This window comes from Conger conger, chromosome 8, assembly GCF_963514075.1.
Source record: "Conger conger chromosome 8, fConCon1.1, whole genome shotgun sequence".
Taxonomy (NCBI): Eukaryota; Metazoa; Chordata; class Actinopteri; order Anguilliformes; family Congridae; genus Conger; species Conger conger.
Window position 1 is genome coordinate 40,033,158 of NC_083767.1, and position 12,182 is coordinate 40,045,339.

Below are 12,182 nucleotides of genomic sequence, written 5' to 3' on the forward strand. Positions count from 1 at the left end.
GCAGTCCAGCTTCACACACACACACACACACACACACACACAGGGCAGTCCAGCTTCCCACACACACACACACACACACACACACACAGGGCAGTCCAACTTCCCCCACACACACACACACACACACACACACACAGGGCAGTCCAGCTTCCCACACACACACACACACACACACACACACAGGGCAGTCCAGCTTCCCACACACACACACATACTCACACACACACACACACGCACAGGGCAGTTTAGCTTCCCACACACACACACACACACACACACACACACACACACAGGGCAGTCCAGCTTCCCCCACACACACACACACACACACACACACACACACAGGGCAGTCCAGCTTCCCACACACACACACAGGGCAGTTCAGCTCACTCGGATATCCTGGTCTGCCAGTGAGAGAGCATTAACCTCACATACACACAGGGCGGTCCAGCCCACCTGAATGTCCTCGTCTGCCAGCCACACAGCCAGCACAGGGCCACAGGAGGGCCAGTGATAATCAGAGGATGGGTGTATCTCTCAGTAATGACCACCGCTGGCCTGAGGGTCCCTTTAGGAGACCTGTGACCACTCTGACCAGGGGAATGGTGGCCAATTTAAAAGCACTCTACCCATGACCACATGAAGCCTATCATACCCCATCATTGTAGGCTTTTGGGTTATACTCAGTTATAGGCAGCCCTGTCCCAGTGCTGTTATGGAAAAGGGATAGGACCATCCTGTGGTCCTGGAAAGGACCTTTACAAACAGAGGCACTTTGTATGATATGAAACAATAGTGATAGTGTGAAAAACTATATGATACAATGATAAACAATGATTAATCATATTGTGATTAGCTGCGATGTGAATGTGAATATTAGATTTGGCAGATCCCCCCCACCCCACTGACACTCACTGCAATAACAAACAACTTTCAAAGTCAACGCGTGCGTTTATTAACTTCAGTGCCTCAATCTGCCTAAATAAGTTTGCCAAGTAAATTGACGATTCATCGGCATACGGATCGATTGTCACATCGTTCAAGCTGCATCGTGATGTTTGCATCGCGATACATTTATGCGTCAGTGTTTCAGTCCACCCCTAGCCCCAAAGGTCCTGTGCTCTGCTGTGTAGGTCATTGTGCCAGATGTTGTAGGCGGTCATGAGGGCTTGGTGGGTGGTGTGTGTTCCCCCCCCCCCCCCCCCCCCCGTGCCCAGCCAATCCCAGGGCTCGCCTCAGAGACAGGGTGTGTTGTCCCTCCCTCCGCAGGCCCGTGGCCAAGTGCCAGCGTCGAGAGAGAGAGCTCTGAGGTCCCCTCCAAGTGCCGACCCGCGGCAAAAACATCCTCTCTGGATCGACATCACGGCCTCCGTCACAAAATGGAGGCTGGCCCTTTAAGACCCGAGGGGCTCACTCGCCATGCGAAAGCCTTGGCCCGTGACATCACAGCACATGCTAATGAGCAGCCTGGCCTCTGTCACAAAATGGAGGCTGTCCCTTTAAGACCTGAGGGGCTGGCTCTATGCGAAAGCCTGGGCCCATGACATCACAGCACATGCTAATGAGCAGCCTGGCCTCTGTCACAAAATGGAGGCTGTCCCTTTAAGACCTGAGGGGCTGGCTCTATGCAAAAGCCTGGGCCCATGACATCACAGCACATGCTAATGAGCAGCCTGGTCTCTGTCACAAAATGGAGCCTGGCCCTTTAAGACCTGAGAGGCTGGCTCTATGCGAAAGCCTGGGCCCATGACATCACAGCACATGCAAATGAGCTCCTTGGCCTTGTCAGCGCCCTGGCGGCCCCGGGCTCCTCATGCATAAATACATGGCTGTTTGTGTGTCTGAGCGCACTGGGGACTGTGGACAGGACAGGCCTAACAGGCCAATTACCCCACTGGAGCTGCCACACATCGCCTGTGCGGGGCTCGCCTGCGATGTCTGATCTCCCTGGCCAGGCCAACATGCCAGGCTCAAACTGCTGATGTCAGAGATGAGACTGAGCTGAAAGGGTAACATGCTAACGATCGTTTTAAGAGACCGCGCGTACGGAAGCACCGCAAACCGGAGGCTTTGACGATCACTTTAAAGAGTAATTGGACTCATTTTAAAGAGTAATTACACTTTTGGTGTTCTAGAGTGACCATGAGGGACATCTGGAGCTGAAATCTCTAAATCTGAATCTGGAGATGTTACTGATGTGTCACTTTTGTCTCTTTAAGCAGGTGTGCTCACATGACGACACTTACCCGGCGAAGACGGGTGGAGACGTTGTCCCTCTTGCTCACTTTAATAAACACTGTATGACCAGAGAGCATTAATATGAGTGTGTGGATATTATTTCCTTACCTGCAGTGTAATTACTCCTTTAAGAGCCCAAACATAGGACAGTATCTCTGAAGCGCAGGCTTGCTGGCTGTGCCCAGCGGGGTCTGATGGCGGAGGTGAGGGCAGGAGCAGTGGTGTGAACAGATTTTGGAAACGTAGGACAGTGTCTCTGAAGTGCAGGATTGCTGGCTGTGCCCAGCGGGGTCTGATGGCGGAGGCGAGGGCCAGATCAGTGGTGTGAACAGAGTTGAGCTGAGCGGTCGGTTTGAAGGTCTCTGATCAGACCCGGCCCCGATTGACATCATTCGCTGTGGCACCAGCCGGATTGGCTCTCACTGCACAAATTCAAGGTGTTAAAATCCACTTCTGGAACCGCAGTGTCCCTTTAAATATCTGCCTTCTCATTCACATGATAGAAACGGTGGTGTAGAACAGGGACCAGACACAAACACACATCTCCATCACCTGGCACTGCATGCTTTCACCGTTCAACCTTTTTGACGTTTTATCCCGCAAGCCTCTGCATTAAAATGTTACATTACATTAATGGCATTTGGCAGACGCTCTTATCCAGAGCGACGTGCAGTTGAGTAGTCTAAGCAGGAGACAATCCTCCCCTGGAGCAATGCAGGGCTAAGGGCCTAACAGCTGTACGGATCTTAATGTGGCTACACCGGGGATCAAACCACCGACCTCGCATGTCCCAGTCATGTACCTTAACCGCTACGCTACAGGCCGCCCGGTGGTTAAATGTGTTGCCACTTACCTCGCTGTCTTATAATAGCACTTATAATTGGCTTTTTTGGACTGGCACAAACAGCGCAGCGATAAGCATTATTCCTGTACACCTGAGAGACAAACGCTGACCGAGTGTTGGAATACGATCGCTCGGTGAAGGTGACCCGGCGGGTCAGCACCGGAACCCGATCTCCCAGGGAGCCGTATCGCGCCCGTCTATTTTTACGCCGCGCTATGAAAAGTGCATTGTAACGCTTGCCGTTTTTGCATCGATCAGCTAAAAATAAAATAATAGAAAAAATTGCTTCCTGGACTGCGGGAAGGTCAGGCCTCTCCGAGGAGAAGCCGCGTTGGGAAAACGGAAACCCGGTTCCGCGGAAAACCGAGCCGCCCTCGTTACGGCGTCTCTGGCTGCCGGTTTGCGTATTTTTCCGTCCCCGAGCGTGAGGGCTTTGAGCAGGGCCCTGCGGACCGGGAAGCTCAAACACAAATAAAGGCGGGAAACACCCTACAGCTGAAACAACGGATTTCAGAGCGGCTATAAAATCACACGCCATCGTCAACACCCGACAGGATGACCGTGTCGGCTTTAATCTTGTTTGCAGTCGAATCTGCTCATTTATTTCTTGGAAAGCTCTGCGAGTTAGCGTCCCCCCCTGTTACACAGTCAGCCCGGCTGAATTCTCTTCAGTAGGTATACCGGTGGGCGCTAACTGCAGTGTTAGCCATGAAGTGTCCTGGAATTTGTTTTCGCATTAAAATCTGCAACACATTTAAGGCACGAGAAAGCAGCTAACTGTTTAATCAGCTGTGTTAATTGATCAATTACGTGCTGAGTAAGAGACCCCCTGCTATGTCCTTTATGTTAATATTCTCTTTGGAATTCAGTTGCCCAAGATTAAGATTAAGAGTGCAACATTTGTTTTGAGGAGTAGGCTACTCCCTTTTATCTTGTTCTATCTTGCTCTGTTTCTTGAGCATCTAGAAAATGAAGTAACAGTTCTGCTCAGGCTTGATAAGAGAAGCTAGTGGATCTCAGAATACTTGGAACACCCTTCAAAAGGAGAGGCATCTCTCTCAACTGACTGCCTTTATGTGATAAACCATCAGTACCCACTCTAGGAAAGCCGATCGACATGAGACATGCTACTCTAGCAGATGAACCACTCTACCCTAGCAGATGAACCACACACCCCTAGCAGATGAACCACTCTACCCTAGCAGATGAACCACTCTACCCTAGCAGATGAAGTCACCGGTCCCATCACTGCAGACTCCCAGTTGTAGGCGACAACTGGCATAGCCTAGGACTCAGCCTGGCACATTGAGGATTGTTAAAACTGTTCTCCCGAAATGTTTTATTTATGTCAGTTATAATACAGCCCGAGGAGCACCCACTCAATGAATAGCTTAATTCCTGAGTGCTGTAGTGATCGCTGCTCAATTTCTTCATGCCACCCTCTCTGCATTTTAACTGCTTTTCTTTGTCTTTGTTTTGCCGCTCTCAGACGTTGTCCTGTTGAATTGTTTGGTGCAGCTACCTCTGATCTCCTGGACCCTATATATATAATCTGAAAACATCCACAGCTTAGAAACAGGCATGTGTGTGTCTGTGTGTCAGAGTTGGTAATGTGTCAGTTATGATCTGGGGCATATAGTATATTTGTAGACATCTACCACACTCTCCAAGGCTACTCAAATCTATCTGTAGGTATTTCCAGAAAGAAACTTATTTTATTAATTTAGCATTAATTCTAGGCTTAAATTCAAGTTGTATGAATTCCCTGTTTCCATTCTCTAATAAGCTGTGTGATAAGGAATTGCTGCTGATGCCCTTTAGGATTGTACAGGTAAACCAAAAATGACACGTGTGGTAATAGTTTAGAAACTGATCATTGAAACATGTGGATGTGCCAGTTGGGACTAGTTATCATATACAACTATGAAATAAAAATGTCTCTACTTCAGAACAAACTAGAAAATTGGTCTGTATCTTTTCTCTTTTCCAAATTGGCTCGACTGCCGTTGATTTCTCAGTAACTTGCAGTGCTCGAATGCCAGCTGGCTCTAGGTTTTGGCATTACTTCAGACATAACTTTTAAAAAACATGAATTTTGAATTGGAACGGGAAGAGTGATTTATTCTAGCGTACAACTTGTAATTTTCGCCCGAAACTGCTTTGAATTAAGAAGGTTGGTATTTCCAAAACCAGCATCGTTAAGGGCGCTTGCTTTTATTTTGGCTGTTTAATGTTGTGGTTTGCCTTCTTTACCTGATGAGCCTAAATTAAGACATCACCTTGACAACCCAGGGGAGAGTTGTGTAAGGACCCACGCTGATTAGTTTGAATTTGAAGTTGAAATTGATCGGGATAGAAGACCCAAGGTTCAATTGGCTTTAGCACCCGTTCCATGGCAACTGACTGTATATTTCCTGTAGTTGACTTTGTGTCCTTTATGAAAGTGATTGCGAACTCCATTTTCTAATGCTTGTAATTACAGTACTAAACGGTTGGACTGTAATGTAGAAACTTTGGCCAGAAATGTACACATTAAGGCACATTAAGGCATACGCTACAGGGCGGCCTGTAGCGTAGTGGTTAAGGTAAATGACTGGGCCACACAAGGTCGGTGGTTCTAATCCCAGTGTAGCCACAATAAGATCCGCACAGCCGTTGGGCCCTTGAGCAAGGCCCTTAAGCCTGCATTGCTCCAGGGGAGGATTGTCTCCTGCTTAGTCTAATCGACTGTACGTCACTCTGGATAAGAGCGTTTGCCAAATGCCAATAATGTAATGTAATGTAATGTAATGTAATGTAATGCATGAGAACAGTAGAACCAAAGAGAGGGGAAGCTGAGTGTGACAGACATGACCAATCAAGCCAAAGGAAATGTGCTAAAAGTGGCAAGCTCAGTTATCCTGCTTCACAATCAGGATATGTATTACCACTGATGAAAAAGGAGAATGTGTTTAGGTGAAATGAGTCACACATTTCATTGATGAAAAGGCATTGAAATACTATCAAAGTCTCACAAAGGGGACTATTGTTAAGTAAATTTTATACAAAAAAGGTGCCTGAACAGGTAGCAAAACAGGCTTAAGAGGGTGTATTGTTTGGGAAAATCCATGGTTTATATTGTCCTAAAAAGCACAGCTACAGTATCGTAATGATTACAAACCTTAGAGTTTTAAAACTCAATTATCTTTAAAAGGAGAATGATCACACATCCACTTATAAAATTCAGACAGAATACTCTATTATGCCATTTATTTTTTGCCCAACACTTATCAAAACACGAACACATTTCGGCTAAGACTTAACCGGCGCATATAAGCCTATCAATAAAGTTTAGCAATTTTGATGTCATTTTCACATTTCAGACAGGGTATTCTGCAGTGTCTGTAAAGATATTAATAATAAAATGAGGCGGCGAGGCTGCCGTGTGCTGGCTGTGGGTGGGACTGCCCACGCGCTAATCAGCACAGACCGTGTTGCTCTCTCGCAGAGCGTTAATGCGACGGGAGGTGAGCCCCGCATTGCTTCAGGAGGATGAAAGTGCTCCGGGGCCATTCAGACCCTGCTGCTAAGAGCCTCCTGTAGGCCAGCCTTTTAGGCCCCAGAGCACTACACTGCGGGCACTACAGCCTGCATTTGCATCGCACTGAAGCCTTTCATCATAAGGTCTTATTAAGCCGTCGATGGGGAGGGGGGGGGGGAAGGCAAATTGGGAAAAGTGCTGAATTGATGCGCGTCTTTATTTCCATAAAGCGCTGAAATGCACCGTGTTTGCGTGCGGCTAAATGCGCGTGGAGTGTTTTCACGGAAGATTTGATGCAGTTTATCCCTTACTTAGTGGAGTGGGACATTTTTAAATGAGTGCAGAGCTCTGATTTCCATATCGGGGTTCTGCGAGTGCGTTTTCTCAAGGTGCGGTGTGAGAGAGTTTAATGGCTGGCAGTATTTCTCTGGAATTATCTTTTAGTCTCATGAAGTACGCTACTGGTGTCCCAGTGGGTAGGTGTGGGTAGGTGTGCAGGCTGCTTTTTCTCCCCGGCCAATGAATCTGCAATTTTGAAACATCTGTATACATCAGCGATGACTCACTCCTAAATTAGACCGTGTTGTGTATTCTCATGATCTATCATAATTTACCATTTCACGACTGTAAAGCGATTTGCATATTATTTCTTCTACCATGTTTCCATTCCATTGTTTCTCAAGTTTGCAGAATTAGTCATCAAAACTAGTGAGACACTTTGATGTGAATTGCTGAATTTTAGACAACCAACAGTTGAGATGGATCAAGCCTTTATTTTAACTGGGACAGGCCGGTTGAGAGGAAAGCTGGGGGATTTGGGACACGGGGGCCGAGGGAATCCGCTAGTTAACCCGGAGAGATGAATATTAAAAACCAGCACGCCATAGAAAGGGGCAGGGAAACGCAGACATACAATAACTCTCAGTAAGTAAATCCTCTTTCAGTGGTCAGTGAAAATAAGGAAGGATATTTTTTTTAAGGTTAAAGTCTGTGTCGAGCCTCGGAAACGGGGAACTTAATATAGCGCTCAAACAGTTGAAACCCATCAGGGTTAATTAATAAAGAGAAACCAATGCATTCAGCACATATACTAATCTACGATCTAGTCTGTCAGCACAAACATTTTATATGTCGACCGGACTGACTCCGTTACACACATTGCTACATAACCCTCTCATCCATTCAGAGCATCTATGACATAAAACTGTTGGTATTGCTCATCACGTAATCATTATAATTCCATAAATGGTCGATAATTGACGACATGTGTTTACATGCATCCGTGATTTTTGTCTTTGATTTCCTCTGAAAGCAGGTTTGGTTGGTTGGCGTTTAGTTACCCCCTTCAGCTGCGACGGCTGTGTTAAAGCTGCAGAGAGCTCTCGTGACGCTGCTCTTGGAGCGCGGTGTTTACACTCGGCGGATTGAGATGTTTGCAGCGACAGGTTTGCTCCTTAACGCAGACTTGCTGACAGCACAAACGGCAGAGTGACATATTTAATAATCAGCGTCCCGCTGTACCCAGCCGCTCCTATCAGTAGCCATGGTAACGGCACTCGGCAACCGAGTGATCAATACGCAACTGTTTTCAGTTCATAAAAACTGTTTGCAATGTTCTACTACATTTGGAACACACTCAGCACTCATGACATCGGGTTGATATTCCCAAGTCGTTAATGCTAAAAGTAATGCACTTTGTGTTTAACACCCTGGTGTGTTCTCTAGACTACTCTCATTTAGGAGTTGATTACTCACTGTACGTACGGATGTCTAAGAATCTGAGGCAAAATAACAAAAACTCCATACAGAGTGAGTTTTAGAAACCCTACATTGTCAGGCAGGTGGGTCTTATCGACCCAGGTGAACTTCCGTTGAATGGGTGAACTGCTTGGATCAATTGTTTGTGTGTAATGAACTACTGTAGGCAGTTTTTTTATTTTTAGCAAGTGCAGTTTTCTCTTTCATACATTTATTTTGTATGCTTTTTGCTTTGCATGCTTTGTCTGAAAAAAAAGTGGTGTGAATGTGCTGTTCCATATCCAGTATATCTGTACATATGATCTCATTATAATTAGGGAAACTCCTGCACAATAGTAATAAATGCACTAAATAATACAAAAACCTGGTATCACTTCTGGGGCGAGGCCTTTTCCCTAAAAGTGGCACGGTGAGAGGGGAGAATGAGAAATCCAGTGTGGTTATTACACATGCACCCCCGCCCCAGAGCTGCCAGTGAGTCATCTGTAATCGGCTCTGCAAAGCAACTTATTTTTACTCGCTGATGTGCCTTAGGCTGTGAAACAGACCGTTTTTACTCTCATTAAACGTGCATCTCCAAATAATGAGGAACAATATAACCCAAAAAAATAATGATCACCCTCCAAAATCCTCTTCTTCGCTCATAATGTGGCATATAAAGAAAATTGCTTGTGATTCTGGGACGAAGAGTGACACTTTTTTTTAGCTCATGACAATGATTAATATTCCATCCTGTCAATTATTAAATACACTGAATGTTATTGGAGATTAGTAATACTGAACAGATCATGCGTTTTAGTTGTTAGTTTTACTTGGAGTCTGTGGGTTCAAGTCTAGCCTTAAATTATCAAAATTGTACACTGCTGTGTACAATGAGCTGATTGGCGAATGTGGAACGCAATTCACAAATGCGTAGCAAAATAAGCACAACACAATTCGCACAATTTACAAATACATAGAACGTAATTCACAAATATAGAGCTTGAGTGAATAAAATGAACAATGATTCAACATTTGCAAACCGTGTTCTTAGAATTCACAATATTTTGGCAGCAATCTAACTCTAGAGGGGAGGAGGGTGCAGGCTACAGAATGTGGACTTGTCATATATGGTGGGAACAAATGAATTAATGTGGACCTCCAATGGAATGGAAATCCAAAAGCACAGATGCACCGAGGAGGTATTTGTGCCATATGCATATTCTTTTTTCAATACAGGAAACAGAGGAAAAAAGACATAACAAAAACACCCCCCCCCCCCATCCTCCGGGCCTGGGAACACAACAAGGACACAACCCAAAGCGAGCCTCGCAGCTGTTAATTCAATCATTCCAGCGTGTGCTTTGTGCACCAGGCCCAGGAATCACGGAGACCGGACTATGCTCAGCGAAAGCAGGGCTTCCCGGGTTCGGGTCTGCGGTCCGCCGGGCTCATCGGCCCGCGGCAGTCTTCCCCCCCGCGGTTCCGGGGCAGGACACCGCCGGGAGGCCCGGATAAACATCCCGACATTCCGGACATTCCCACATTCACCCGACCTGCCGCCGTGTGTCTGAACGCCGTTTCCCAGCATGCTTTTCTCTCTAGATTTTCTGAACCGTGATCCCGATCCCAATGGGAGATGGGGTTCCCACGGTAAAGGGCCTAGGTTAACCATCTGCCACCAGCAGGAAGTAGCTGCAGGAACCAGAACTTCCCGAAATTGTAATCATCGGGCTCGTCCACCTTGTCTCTGAACTGTGTGTACTTTTAAAACATAGTTGATCACCACAAACAAAAAGGGATATACTGATAGCCTAGGTCCACCTCCAGCTTATTTTATGAATGCATTTATAACAGGCACGTAAGGGCAATATGTAGTTAAACACAATTTGGTCCTCCAATTCAGGCCGATTCTGGCTTCTTTTTCCACTCATGTGGAATCATGCTCCCCATGTCATCAGAGGATTATGAACTCAGCATAGTCTTAGTTCCTGTATCTGCAGGTCCCTGGTCTGACCAGTAGTGGCTGCTAGAGAGCAATGAGACCCACACAACAGCCTGGGCCAGCTGTTGCCATGTCATTAAAATGGTAAATGGTTGGCATTTACATAGCGCCGTTATCCAAAGCGCTGTACAATTGATGCTTCTCATTCACCCATTCATACACACACACTCACACACCAACCAGCTCGTCAGGAGCATTTGGGGGTTAGGCGTCTTGCTCAGGGACACTTTGACACACCCAGGGCGGGATCAAACCAGCAACCCTCCAACTGCCAGACGACCGCTCTTACCACATGAGCGAATGTCGCGTTAACGTTAGGAGTTAACATCAGCAAGGGAACGTTGAAAGGGCAGAGGACTGCAGGCTTGCGGGTGTTTTCTGATGTTTATTCAATAAATACATCTGTCAGTGTGCTGAGAAACATGCTAAAAGGCTGTTTCATTTGCTCATTAAGGGAACATTGTTTTCATTTCATTACGTCCCTCCAAGTCCGTCAAATGGAAACAACATGCAGTTACAGAGCGAGGCATGCTTTTCAAGGTTTTTTTTCCTTTTTCTTTCTACTGGTGGAAAGTCTGACTGGTTTCGATTGAATGTCCACCTTTTTACATCTATGTATTGTATTTATGTATTGATGTTGGATAATTATATATGTATTGTATAATAAGATTAATTGCCTGTTTGGCTGACCGGTTAGTCTGTTACTCTGTGAGGCTCATATCCATAATACAATATCACTATGTGCAAATTGTTTGGCTTATGGCTTCGCATGTCTATAATTTCCTATGAAATGCATTGTATGAATGCATACACAATACGACAAACAAACAGCATTTCCAGAACATCAGGCCCTTTTTAGCGGTAATGATTTCCCTGGGTGTATAAAGCGTGTGTTCGGTGTGAGTTTACCCAGGTAAACTGCTGCTCTGCGGTGCAGAGATGTAGAGACAGCAGGGCAGGGGTGGGAGAGAGCGGAAGCCACACCACTGTGTCAGTCCTGAGCCTGAACAGTCCCAGAATGCAAATGCAGTCATGCAAATCAATGAGCATTACAGCTACTCCCCTGGTAACCGCAAACACTTGACCCCAGAGCAAGACCAGTCCCCCGCCTTTCTTCACTTTGCCATCTCTTACCGACTCTCAATCAATGTTCAGAGTGCCCTGGTGCTGTATACAACCATCAGTCAATACACATTCATGAATCATTTACCCAGCTAATGATAATAACTGTAATGGTTTCATTAAAAACGCTTGATATTCCAATCAATATCACCCGTGACAAAGGAGCTAAATTATGCTACCAATTATCATGGTTACGCTTGTATATTTAATTGATTTATTTATTTTTTATTTAGAAACATGTCTGTATTAATAATTCACGCACTGCTGAGAGCTTCTCAGGGGATTTTATTCAACCGGGAAAAACATCCATATGAAAATGAATAGTGGCACATACTGTACATAAGACTCAGAGTGAGTCTGTGTTTGTCTACATGAATAGGAACACTTATGAGTAGTGAACTATTGACACTACATTGGATCCTGCTTTCTCCCTGACTGCATTTAGACCACAGTGCATCAGACCTGGGACAAATATGTAATTGTTTAGGATCCAAATACTTTTCTGTGCTTGATTCATCTTGCCAGGTGCAATTAAGCTAACCAGGAGGACCATAGGTTCCAATACACCAGACCGGTTCAGTAAAGCACAGAAGTATTCACGTCCAACATGATTATGTATTTAGCACAGGTCTACAGTGTATATACACTAATTGATATCATACGGACATAATCATCTGTGTCCACTATGAGCCCATCCATAAGAAGGAACAGCCTGG